General features: G+C 39.6%; 1 long non-coding RNA gene across 1 annotated transcript; it reads left to right on the top strand.

Annotated features, from left to right (window-relative positions):
• The first annotated feature begins 6226 nt into the window (after positions 1-6226).
• Positions 6227-9256, top strand: LOC118161780. Its single transcript, XR_004748167.1, has 2 exons — positions 6227-6334; positions 9183-9256. It is a non-coding gene; the product is annotated as an uncharacterized LOC118161780 (long non-coding RNA).
• Positions 9257-13055: the final 3799 nt, after the last annotated feature.

Below are 13055 nucleotides of genomic sequence, written 5' to 3' on the forward strand. Positions count from 1 at the left end.
CATTTCTCACAAATAAATTTCAATCGATCGTTAAGGGAAAAGTGCACGCATGACAATGCATTGCAATATAAACAGCTGAGGAATTCTCTAGACCGGGAATTCTCAGAAGGTTTTAAAAATTAATACATTAAAAACTCCCCTATATAGCCTAAGACTTTCAATAGAAGGCATTGTCATTTAGAATTTTAAGCTTTCTGATTTGGCCAGATGATTTTTTTTTTTTTTTTTTTTCCAGGCCAGTAAGTGAACTAAGCACCTTGCTAGCAAATTGGACAAGATGTTTCCACCAGTAGACTTTGCATTCAAAAATGCATCTTGGATGAACTTAGGGCAAAGAGGGTGATGCACAGCTTTTGCTGTTTGTTTTCTGCATTATCAGGTTGAGACTTGAACTGCTGATCACCTTTCTGGTTTCTCATGGAGCTACAGGCAGTACAGAGAATCAACATCCAGCTCTCTGCATTTGTCTACTAGAATTCACTAACCACTTACAGAAAAACTGAGACAGATGTTTTGGAAAGAGGGCGAAGATAGAGAAGATAGAGAGTCTCAGTTACCCAAACCCAAACAGCTGCACTGATTGTCATGGTGTTCTGCTTATAGCCAATTAAACCTGCAGTAAAGAAGGGTGTATTTGAGTTGACTATTCTTAAGGAGGAATTCTCTCGCTTTTTTTTTTTTCCTTTCTTTCTTTCTTTTTTAATTTATTTTTTCTTATGGTGGTAGACACATCTTCATAGGTTTGTACATTCTTATATAACCTTAGAACATTTTCCAAATCGTCAGTGGCAGTGACTAATGGAAAGTGGCTATTTGTTGGAGAGCAATTCAGAAAGGTATAATTATCCAGAATATAACAAGTTGAGCCAGGTGAAGTGTGTCTAGTTCGGGCAGATCTAAAGTTGAAGTGAAGTTTGTTTTAAAATTGGTGAGGTAAAATGTAGACCTTCCTAAACTCTAGGTCAAAAGCCTGCCCTTAGCAGATTTACATTGACTGAGTAACACAAACAGAATATGGCCTTTGGGACAGTAGTAGGATAGTCTGGAATTTATTACAGTATTGGTTGGCTTCTGAGGGTGTTCCTACAGATTTTGCTGGGTCTGATTCATCTACATTGGTCCTTGTGAGTATAACTGCAGCTGAGAATGGAGCAAACTTCTCAGATTTTGCATCTGTCAATTAGATTGGGAGTAAACTGAAGATTTTCTGAAATTTAAGTGAGGCTTTTTGTTGTGTCACTATGTACCAGCACAGGAATGTGTGGATTTGTCTCCTATAGCATGAGAGGCCCGGAAAAATAGGGTAAAAAGTGCCTGTAACTGTAACCCTAGATATGTGTTCTCACAAGAACAATTAGTATCAGCCATGAAAGATCTTTAAAATAGAAATAGTACTTTTCAGATGGATTGGGAGCAACTGATGAATCTAAGTTAGTGCAAACCACAGGTTGGCTGCAGATAAAGACTAGGGCAAGTCAGCACTGATATTATTTCAAGCATTATTTATAGAAATAAAATCCTCAGTAGAATGGCAGCAGGAGAATGAGGCTTAGTTGGCCATTACCAGCACTCATTATCATACCTATTACTGAATCCAGTAGGAAAAACAAGCAGGAGAAGGTACCTTACTGCCACTGTACTGCCTGCTCTTTTCCAGAGGCTTAACATTTTTAGCAATGAGGGCATCAAAGAATCAAAATTGTTCCTAGCCTACAATCACATTTAGTGAAACTGCTGTACAGACTGTAGCTAAACTGCTGGTATTGAAAAGGCCATCTGAAATAAAAATAAAATAAAATAAAATAAAATAAAATAAAATAAAATAAAATAAAATAAAATAAAATAAAATAAAATAAAATAAAATAAAATAAAATAAAATAAAATAAAATAAAGGCTGTTCAGAAGTTCTAGAGGTGTGGTGGTGTTTTGTGTGTTCATCACAAATTAGGATGTTCTTAAACTCGGAGGATGTGCAGATATGAGCAGAAATAGCAGTGCGCTTAATAAATAGGCAGTCCTGCTGGACTGTGCTGTACTGGGAGTGACTTAGCAGCTTTCCAGAATCGACCTGGCGTGTTCTTATCAAATTCTCATCAGCCATCATCTGTAACTGCCTACCCCAAATGCCACATCTGAACTAGTTTTGCTTTACCTTGAAATTTTCCAATGTAATAATCTTGTGAATTTGGCACATTGGAAAACAAAACAAATTGCCTAAGAAGCAGTAGAATACAGGATGCCTTATTTCCTGGATTTTTTTTTTTTCCTTTTTCTCCTAAACCCGTCTCCCATCCCTGCTTCAAGGGCCTCCCATCTCCTGCTGAGTGTTGTGACGATTCCCGTGGGACGTTCAGATAAGGTGTACTGTCTGGTTTGTGCTGAGCTTTAGGGCTGGCATGTTCTGGCATGGCCGGCCAGCACATACTTGCTGATTAGTCAACCCGCTGGCAAATTAAAGAACCACATCCTCTAATGAACTTTGTATCTTCAGTTATAAATAAATACTGCTCAAGTTTATTTAACACACAAAATGTACTGCAGCCTCCCGAAGCTTTTACATACTTCATTATTCCAGAAATAAAGCAGATAAGCTTGACTGAACTGTATTCAAAATAATTGAAACATAGAAAGCACCTGCAGGAAATAGGTAAACAACAGCTACTATTGTTAAAAAACTATAACATGTAGAGCTTTCCCTGTGTGAGGTCTTTTCAGCACAGAGCACTTGTTCACGGATCCCTTGCAGCCAGTTGCAGCCTGGCAGTACTATGGGATCAAGGCAGCAGATAGGATGAGTAGTATTCCCTTCAGAATTACACACTTCGGTAAACCAGAACTGATCAGATGCCAGATCTCACTCGTGCCCATGTCTTTGCAAGTCGTTTTGGTGGCACGTCCTGCAACACAAACTCATACACCTTGAGAGGGATCTTCCCAGCTTCTGGAATCTATTTCTGCCCAGGGCGAGGGTAAACACAAGAAAAGAAAGATGAGGCCTCTTAGTATGGAGACAAATTCTTGGGTATAACAGATAGTGCTAGCCTTTCCAGGACCCTCACCGACTCCTTCATTTTAGAAGGTGGAAAAAATATAACTTAAGGTTGATATTTTCATTAAGTAAACTTTTATTTTTTTATTTCTCTCTAAGCCTATTTAATTTTTTGGTGGTAGTTGGAAAATTGTGATATAAACATACGATCTTGGCACACTCATAACCCTATATTCATTATGCAAATGAATTTCAGAGTTGAAATATTCCTCCTGCTGCATCCATTAATCTTTGGAGCTTGATAATAGGACATGGGCAGATCTGAGTGCAGTTGGCCTAAAACTCACTATATTTTTATTCCTCCTTTGAGCTAGATAATGAACTTTTTTTAATTTGATGTTAGCATGTACAAAACGGAAATATGTTATTTAAATATTTCTTCTTAAAGTTGTGGGGTTTTTAAATGTCCTGTAATAAGCATTTTCTACCACCAGTATGCTTCCAGTACCCCTGCTTCAATTTCCCACGGGTATCTGCCTTATTGGAGTAGAACACTTTAAATAATGATTTTTTTTAACTATTTGTTTAAATAACCCTTAAGTGTTTGGTGCTGGTGGTGGTTGTATGTGTGTGTGTGTGTTTGGTTTAATTCTCTTTGTATTTCATTATATTTATTTCAGGACCTTCTAGGAAAAAAATTATACTGGACTGATAGAATTTATACCTGGTTGTACTTACTGACAAGTAACAACCAATTTCTTGCCAAACTTTTCAAACTGAAAGAGAAATTGCTGCAGTTATTTAAAGCAGTAGGCAAGCTAACTCTTTTTTAGATGCAGCCTAACTCAAGAAAACACTTGGTTGTACTGAAATTTCAGCACAACAATATATATACTTACGGTATGATAATCTTGTCCTCCTCAGTAAAATGGACAGGAATATAGATATAATAATAAATTCTGTGACATAGAAACATGTGGTTGCTTTTGCTTGATGTGACACAGCAAAAGCAAGAGTGAAAAAAAATAATCCCATAAAAATGTTATTCGGTATAATAATATTTCCAGAGAGGACATTGTCCCTGTCAAAAGCTTTGAACAACTGGAAGCAATGATTTGACAAAATGCGTGTAATTAATATTTGCTGTGATAAAATATATCAATATCGACTGGGAGGAAACAATATATAAGTCCAAAATACAACCAAGGTGGGGTATGGGAGCCAGACATGTTTGGTTTGAATGGCATGGAAACAGGAAGCCATATACCCAGTGTGTATTTGTTAAGAGGCTATTTGCAGAAGGCTTTTGTGGGGCGTCAAGCTGCCAGTTGTCGGTTCCACCTGGCAGATACAAGCAAACGCCTTCCTCTGGGGATTACGTGGTAATAATTCACCTTGCAAGCTGGGTACCTTGTAGGTGTGGTGGTCATGATTGCATTTCCTTTAGATTATGAGGAGAGATTTTGCTTTGCAGGGAAAGTGCACTGTCATCCTTGATGAACAGTTTTCTGCTTTGTAGACACATAAAATCAGTTGTATTGAAGGTTTGTCATTCACTATTAGTAATTCTTGTGGCTGTGAACTTCAACACTGCTCCTCTTTTCATCATATTAGTCAGTCTGGTCGGGGTTAAGACTAAATGCAGGAAGACCAACATTTGGCAAGTTCAATAAATATATAAATAAATAAACAAATAGAGATTTCAGGCTGAATCTACCAGCCTGAAGCTAGCTCATTTTCAAGGGCCTTCAACTTCCTTCTCCTTTCTTTGTGTGGAATGGAGACAGGGTGCCAAGTTGTGTATATGGTGCAGTCAAGAAAAAAGACTGGCATTCAGAGCATGAGTGGGTTCCAGCTCCACAGGCTGGCATATGCCTTTCATTTTTCTGGTATCTGCCTTTCCATGTCAGGATTAAAACAGCCTGCTTCTCGTCAGTTAGGATGCTGACTTTGCCCATATGTTAAATTTTATAATAAGCACTGGAGTACTTTCTTCCATGCTGTCATTTCCTAATGTACATCCCGTCTTAAAAGTCTTTTGCCCCCAAATCAATTAACCTGTAATGAGGACTGGTACACTGTAATCAAGGGGATGGTAGTGTTTCCTATACTCTTTGACAGTACATATGTGTTCCTTCCTCTCTGGTGTCTTATGGTGTGAGCTCCTTTCGAGGGTAGCCCATCTTTTTGTGTGTTTATATAGTTCCTGTTGTTCTTAGCTGCTACTGAAGTACCAGTGAGCAGCAATTCAGTGGAGTAATGGCAGTGACGGAGTCTGGCCTGTGCTGTTGATTCTCTTTTTCCTACATGTAAATTTGCAAGTGTAGTTCCTGTAATGGCTCTATGATTGCGTCACCTAGTGCTGGTGCATACCAGATGTAGCTGGTGAAACCTTCCTGGTTTACGTCTGTGAAGTCTCTGGCCATAGGTCTGTAGCCTTCAAGTTATTTTAGCTGTTTTGGAGTGTACTGTCCTGTAGAGTCATATGATAAAACTATCATTAAATTTTCCTTTGGTGTGAAAACATACAATCTTATTATATTTTTTCCTCAAAGTTCTTGTGTGTTTCTTTAATGAAAACTCAAGCATTTGCCAGCAGAAAACTCTCCACGTACTTCAGTTTATGGAGTCATGCTTTATATCTCTGATTTTATCAGGCCATTGCCTTCTTTATAATAAGCTGTTTTACAAATTGTGCCATTATCTGTTGCCAATAGGTGGAAGGTGATGCTGTGAAGATCCAATTGCACTGCACGGTGAGACTTAAATACAGATGTACAGGAAGATGGTAATATGAACCTACAACACCTATCACAACACATTAACTGAACTAGTCAAGTGTTAAGTCTAATGTTGAAAAGAAGATATCTTATTTCAAAAACCTGTTTGCTTTACTCATGACTGGGTAATAAAACAGCTTGAATGTTAATTTAGAAAAACAGCCTGGGAGCCCTAAATTCTGTGCATGCTGGTACAATTGGAACAATATATTTTATTGAGGGAAAGATATTTGGACTTTGGGATGGAGCAGAGGAAGATGAGGATGCAGTGAAAGAGTAGGCCAGGAAAAGCAATGTCAACAGAATTAGGGAATATTATTTTCTGTAGTGAGGGGGGTGAATATGATCCAAATAAAAAAATTACATGTTCAAAACCATATAAGGTTCAAATTTATATTACTAAATGGTTTTAATTATCCTTAATTGCATTTTTTATACAACTTGAGTAACTTGAGACATGGGCATCACGTGGAAGATACCAGAAGAATACACAGTAGCGAGTAGTTCCTATCTCCAAGAACTTACTCTGCAGAGGGAGGACTGGTGATAAGAACAAGGAAAAGAGGTAAAACTCACCTGCACCCAAGATGAGGGTGATGTGAGCAAACATACTGTATCCAACAGAATCTTGGGGGGAGAAATGGTTGTTGGAAAATGTAAAATATTGGGACATTAAGGGGAGCATGGAGGCCATTGAAAGAATTGGCATCTGACATGCTTATGTTCAGTGAGGCTGACTAGAAAGTTAGATTGATGGCACTGTGCTTAGCTAATCCAAGACGATGAATAGGCAGTTAATGTTCTGTTAGCCAAATAGATCCGTCAGGCCAGTCAGTGACCAGGCTAGAGGGTATTGCTGTGACAAAAAGGTAAAAAGGGTATTTTTCTGCCTCCTTCAGAAGTCAGTGTTGGTTTTTGTCATAATTTCATCTCACAGATTAGAGCAGTTTACAGGTGGTGGATAGCCTCACAAGCAGAGCCAAGTCCATGTTTTGAACCTCTATTTATGTAGGTTACCTGTCGTAGTTACCTGTAGTACCCGAGTATAGCCTAGCTGGGGCTGTTTCTCTTCTTTGTAGTAGGCTGCCATTTCCACCTGAATTGCCAAGAATGAAAGAAAAGGACAGAGCAGTGTGACTGTAATGCACTGACAGGATGGGTTGAGGGATCCCATAAGGGAAAGCACATGATCTCAGCCTCTGTGAAGGCAGGTAAGTCTTTGAAGTTTTATTTGTGAGAGAAGGGAAATTATGCTTGCATCATCTCCACCTGGAAGACTATTTTCCTGACCCATGGGGAGAAACTGCGCAGAGGTCAAGTCAAACCAAAAATACTCTTCTGCATGCCTGAAGTGTCTTCTTTCAGATGGGTCTGCCCTCTTCTAGCTCTGCATCATCCCAGGGTCCTGTAGTGAAGGAGGGACCTCTTAAGACATAGCAAACATCACCTTAAACCTCACCTTCAGTAATCAGGTACTTCATGGTTCCCAGCATTAGAAAGCAAGTCTCTGCTGCCACCTTCACTTTCTCCTTTAATCCAGAGCACTCCAGGCTTCTGCTTCAATCTTCCCCAGCCCTCTAGCTTGAGTTTCAACAAGATTTTTTTTCTGCTATTAGAGGGCACAATTTTAGCAAGAGTTTTCTGTTATTACAGCACACAGTTACTCTTCTGCTAGATAAGCAGACCGTGGTGGGCTAACAGGGTTTGAGCGTATAAGCCTAACTTGTCAGCCTATCTGGATGATCCCTAGCTGATACAGATTAATTGTCAAAAACCACTGGGGGGGGCGCCCCCCCCCCAACCACAACCAACAATGGAAAACCCTACCCTTAAACTAAATCAGCCACCTTTTATTTGTCCATTCAGCGATTGTAGAGCTTGCCTTTGCAGAACTACTGTGTTGGTACTGATAATTCATGCTGCATTTCCAATACCTTGCAGTCATGTTACAGGAGTAGCGATATATCTGCTGGGAGGACTAGGGGAGTGTGCCTTGTCCGTTCTGCCGCTCCTTCCTATTGTAGTGTTTCCCCAGTTGTGAGTGTCTTCATTTTCCTCTACCAAAACTGATTCACATATTAATTCTGTCCAAAACGGGGCTTGTGTATGTGTATTTCTGCAAATGTTCTCTTCCTGGTTTGATTTCAATGCCCCATAGAGGAAGAAGGAAATGGAGGGAAAACTCGTCACTGACACGTTCACTTTGCTGTCAGTAGAGCACAACATTGTTCAGAGCACAGCAGTAAGCATTATTCTGCTTCCTTTCTCTAGCTGTCCAAAACTGTCTTAATCACATCATTCAAAAGGCAGTGTATAAACACCATTTTTTAGTTTGTTAAAGTGTATAATAGCTCAGGTTCAAATGTAGTTTCATGTAATATTAGGGCACGAGTTTGTATATGGTGGTTTTGTGTGCAAGTGTATATGTGTATGTGTGTGTATTAAAGTCTTCCTATAAACAGACTATTGATAAACTTCCTGTTAGATCTCTGTAGGTTTTAAATTGACGGTAATATATGTGCTTTGGCCTAGAGATAAATAGATGTCACAAGGTGGGTCTGAGAATGATTCACATCCCATTCTAGCCTATACAGCCAAAGGAGGAGCTGGGCTTAAAGCATTGGAATAAGAAAGTAGCAGGTGAACTATTTTCTATTTGTCCTTCCAAGATCGGTGAAACATCTGAGCATCCTGGCCTGATTGCAAAACTGGCCCTTCTGCTCACAACCATGACTTCCAGAAATTGGATATTTAGTGGGGTTTGGCAGTGCCAACATGGAAGCTACGGCAAGTCGGAGTCTGTTTACTTTATGTTGTTACTGAATTAACTGATTTGGTCAAAGGAGGATTTATTATCTAGTTTATGTTGTGAGTAGCTTTTAAAAATTTATCAATGATATCTACAGCACTGGAGGGTGGCCTTTAAATCATGCTATCTAGTAAGTAAAATCCAATTAAATTATATAACAAAGATATACACAGCAAACTACAATCAAGAAAGTCTTTTATATTTTTTTATGTATTTCTCTAACTTTATGATGCTAAGCTCATCTGCCTGAGTGCAAAGCTAAGCATTTTTATTTTGTATAACATGCTCATTTACAGTGTCTGGTGGATGATGAAAATAAATTAGTAGAAAAACATGTACAGGAAATGACCTTGGAATACAGCTGCATATTTAAGTGTATATAGGACTGTTTTCTTCCTCAAGCACTTCAGAAAAACATATACTAGTAAGAAGTTAAGAGAATAGGGTTTGGTATACTAAACTGGCTCTGTTGTGTACCTAATCTAGAAGTGGTGATAAACTTCTGCTCAAGGAAGAGGTTAAAAAAGAAGCATCAAAATCTGTGACATACAGAGCCAGCTGCTCAGGTCTACACATGGGTAGCATTCCTTTCTAATCTTTGTAGGTGATCAGGTTATGCCCTGACATGGGACCCCGGAGTGTTCCTATTACCCTATGCTGGCTCAGCAGTCGGTGCTTGTGAGTTGCCAACTCATCATGCAGCTCCTTAAAAATCTTGCAGTCCGTATGTGGCATATTCATGCTGTAGGAAATGTAATGATGCTATTATAAAATAAATCCCTGTTATGTTAAATTGGGTGTCCTTTAGTTTGAAGGGTGAATCATTACTTCTAAATCCACAAAGCAGGAGGTTGTTTTCTTTAGGAACTTCTTAATTTTCTGGAAATGTAATTTTTTCCCCCGGCTAAAGAATTCTAATGTCCATTATTCTGTATTGTTGGAAAATCTTGGTATTCCACTGCCTTTATTTTTGGTTTTTACTTCTTTTGATCATGTACTTATATTAAGCTGAAATAACTAAGAGGACTCGAAATGCTTTCAATAAGCCTGTAATATAAATAAGTTAAATCCTTCTGGACAGAAACATTAGAGCTGGAAGAGAGGATTAGCTGTTTGGCTCCAAAGGCAAAGGAGAACAACCTACTGTGTCTAATAATTTACATAAATTATTGTGTTACTTATTTTTAGTTCCACACAGTACTGTTCTATTGTTGTTATTTTTTTTCTGGTGTAGATATTCTGGCTTGGTTAATATTTTGCACTAAAGGGATATAAATAATAATGTTATGCTTTGTTTCAGGGTTAGAGTCATCTGGACTTAACAGGCATGGAGTTCTGAATTAGGAATGATATTTATGTTTGATAGAATGACCTCTAAAGGTCCCGTACAGCTGAAATTTTTCTATCATTTCTAGAAAAGAAACAGGAGCAACCCAGTGACAGCAGTCTAGTAGTCCTCTTGTTCTAATTTCTTTGTCTTCAAGAGATAAGCTGTGGTCCATGGGTCTGGAGGATCTGTTTTGGTTCAAGGAATCCTGTGGACCTGGACATGGGGAATGGAGCCAGAGTGAACTAGCTGCAGTCACTGCAGGATCAAGAAGATTAATTATAGTTACCCAATGGTAATACCAAACTGAACTGAAGCAAGGGTAGTCTAAAATGTAGCTTTTTACGCAGAGAGACAATACAAACCTGAACACCACAAACCAGAAAGCAGTGTCGGAGTTCATGTCGATGATATTTCTTGCATTAAAACACACTGGAGCAGAGCTGTGTGATACATATGTTGCTGGACTGAAACTGATGTGAAAAAAAGAGGTGGGTGCAATTCTTTAGTAACTAAATTGTAGCTCGGTAAAGCAGATAGCATTAGGAATGCTGTTATGGCTGTACTTGTGTTATACAGCAGATTTTGCTCCTTTTATTGAGTGTATGGCTCATAAATGTGTACATTTAATAGAAATACGATTTTGTACCTTCTTTCCTCACTCCTCTTTTCCCCAAGTACTGCCAGCTCTCAGTTTTCTGAAGGCTGGATAAGACAGAAATGTAGTAAATGTGAATAACAGACAATATAACTTAGAAAACTGTAATGCAAGATATGATTGGGAAAAGGAGGAAATTTAATTGGCCATGGAGTGCAAAGATCCTTCAGTTGACTCAAGATGGTAGGCTTTAAAAGTGCTGGAGAGTGACTATGTGGCTTTTAGACCAAGGCTGGCCCACTCGAGACACTTCAGATGACTCTGCATCCAACGACAGTGGTTGACCCCCAGCCTAGATGAAGTCACCAGGGGCATTCTTAACAGCTGGATCCCTGTTCCCAAAGATTCTCAGTGTCTGTGACTAAGGAGGAGCAGAGAGATGATTTAGTTTCTCAGTCCAGTAGCACAATTCTCTGCGGGGACTCCAGTGATTTTTCTTTTAGAAGAGCTCCCCTAGCAGACTGCACCTCATCCTTATTGTTCCAATGCTTGTATATGTATCTTATGTTTCTTCCCCTTGTCTTATGTTTCTTCCCCTTAACAGCACAGAGCAGATCGCTGTGTAAGACGTGACACAGTAGTGTTGCAGAGAACATGTAATCCCCGCAGGACTGGGTTAGGATAGACCTTCTGAAGTGTTGCATGACCGTAGCACCTATATAAACAAAGGGTAGCTGCAGGAGGAGTGTTATTGCAGCAACATGGGGATTTGGGACTGCCCAGACCTGTAAAAGCAGTCTCTAGGCAGTGCTCAGAAGGCTGTTGTAAATGATGATGCTTCCTAGCTGCCTGTTGGTGTAATAAGGCGCTGAAGAGTGACCTGTGGTTTTGTGCCCGAATAAAGCAGATACACAGGGGAAAGTGAAAAATCCATAAAAGGTGCTCATCGCAGAAGATCTGTGCAATATTACCCGAATATATCTCTGCACACTCAACCATTGTATTTAAAATGTTTCATTTTTTGAGAACATATACCAGTAACAGGTAGTGTTGTAGTCATATGTAGTCATATGTTTTGCATGAGTAGAAAGCTTTTAATCAGGACTGTTACATGTATAGGAACAGAGAGTCAAATTCTTTTGAGGTGTAATTATCTATACGATGCTTAGCTTTGGGAATCATTCTGTGCTTCCTCAGACCTTGGCTGGGACCAGAGGGGACTGGCATGCTGGGAAACGGCATAAAGTGTAGAGATGCAGCCCACTGGCCCACAAGTAGAGTTCAGCATTTCGCAGGCTTAGCAGCTCAGCTTTGACGACAGTGTGTATATAAATGAGCTTAGCACAGTTCCTGAGCTAACGAGCTCTGACTCTTGCCGCTGCACAGTATCTTGGGCGCAGAGCTGCATAACGCAGCTTTGCTGCTCTGTGGCCTGGAGCAGGCTCGTCAATCTTGGGTTTCTGTGTGGTGTGCTTGCCCCAGATCACGTTCAGCACAGTCGGAGCTGGTTTAGGTCTGTCTGCACCCATCAGCACAGCGTGGGTTGGGACTTTGTTTTCAGCGTGCTTTGAGTGAACCCCGGATGAGCTCTGCTTGTTCTGCTCTTTAGAGCTCCTTTGGTAATTTTTGGACAGTAAATGGAGTTCTTGGGGCTTGCAACTTACTAGAGTTTGATAATTTGTGTGTGTGTGTGTGTGTGTGTGATTTTTTTTCCCTAAAAATTGGGGTTGAAGAGACCTTACTGGATTCTGAAACAGTGACAAAAGCTGGTTTTAACCAGTTCTCCCACTCTTCCTCCCATTTTTCTTTTTGTCTTTCACCTCTATTATCAGATGGGTGAATGTGCCATTTTGGCAAGGTATCATTTTCCAGTTGATTGCTTTGGAATGCTATGTGAGAAATGTGCATTCATACTGCAAACCTCTTTACTGGGTAATTGGGTAAGTGCAATTTAATGAGAGAAATAAATTTTTTAAAATCAATGTTTATGTAATTCATCTGTCAAGAAATTACCCCTATGCTATAACATTACATTAAGGGAGACAAAATAAAATACTGGGATGAATAAATTAACATATACGGAACTTTTGTGTTAGATTCTCTCTTTCCTCAAGGCCACTGGTAAAGCTTTTGCAAGGAATGGAACTTGAGATGGGGTAAATGAGTGTTTAATAGAGATGGCTCAATGTTTCATGAGGTCAGATTTTGGCCATGGCTGCTTTGCTAGGAGTGGCCAAGTCATCTCCTCGCTGAGATTCAGAACCTCAGATGCTCAGCTTCTGCTGTTCACAGCTGGATCTGCAGTAGAGTCCTGAGAGCTTCTGGTGTTGCTAAAGATGTTGTATTGCTAAGTTCAGATTCCTGCTTACAAGTGATCTCCTTGGTTCTCTTAACAATAATTGAAAATATTCTTGGACTTACTGGAGTTTAGAAAAAAAAGAGGAGCCTTGGACTTATTTTGCCTACTGTTGGTGACCTGGGCTGCTTGCATTCAAAATCAGAAGCAGACTCTTGCCAGAAGGCAGAAGGTTTTACCTGAGATGGGAGCCAAA

Source organism: Oxyura jamaicensis, chromosome 2 (assembly GCF_011077185.1).
Source record: "Oxyura jamaicensis isolate SHBP4307 breed ruddy duck chromosome 2, BPBGC_Ojam_1.0, whole genome shotgun sequence".
In the NCBI taxonomy this organism is placed as follows: Eukaryota; Metazoa; Chordata; class Aves; order Anseriformes; family Anatidae; genus Oxyura; species Oxyura jamaicensis.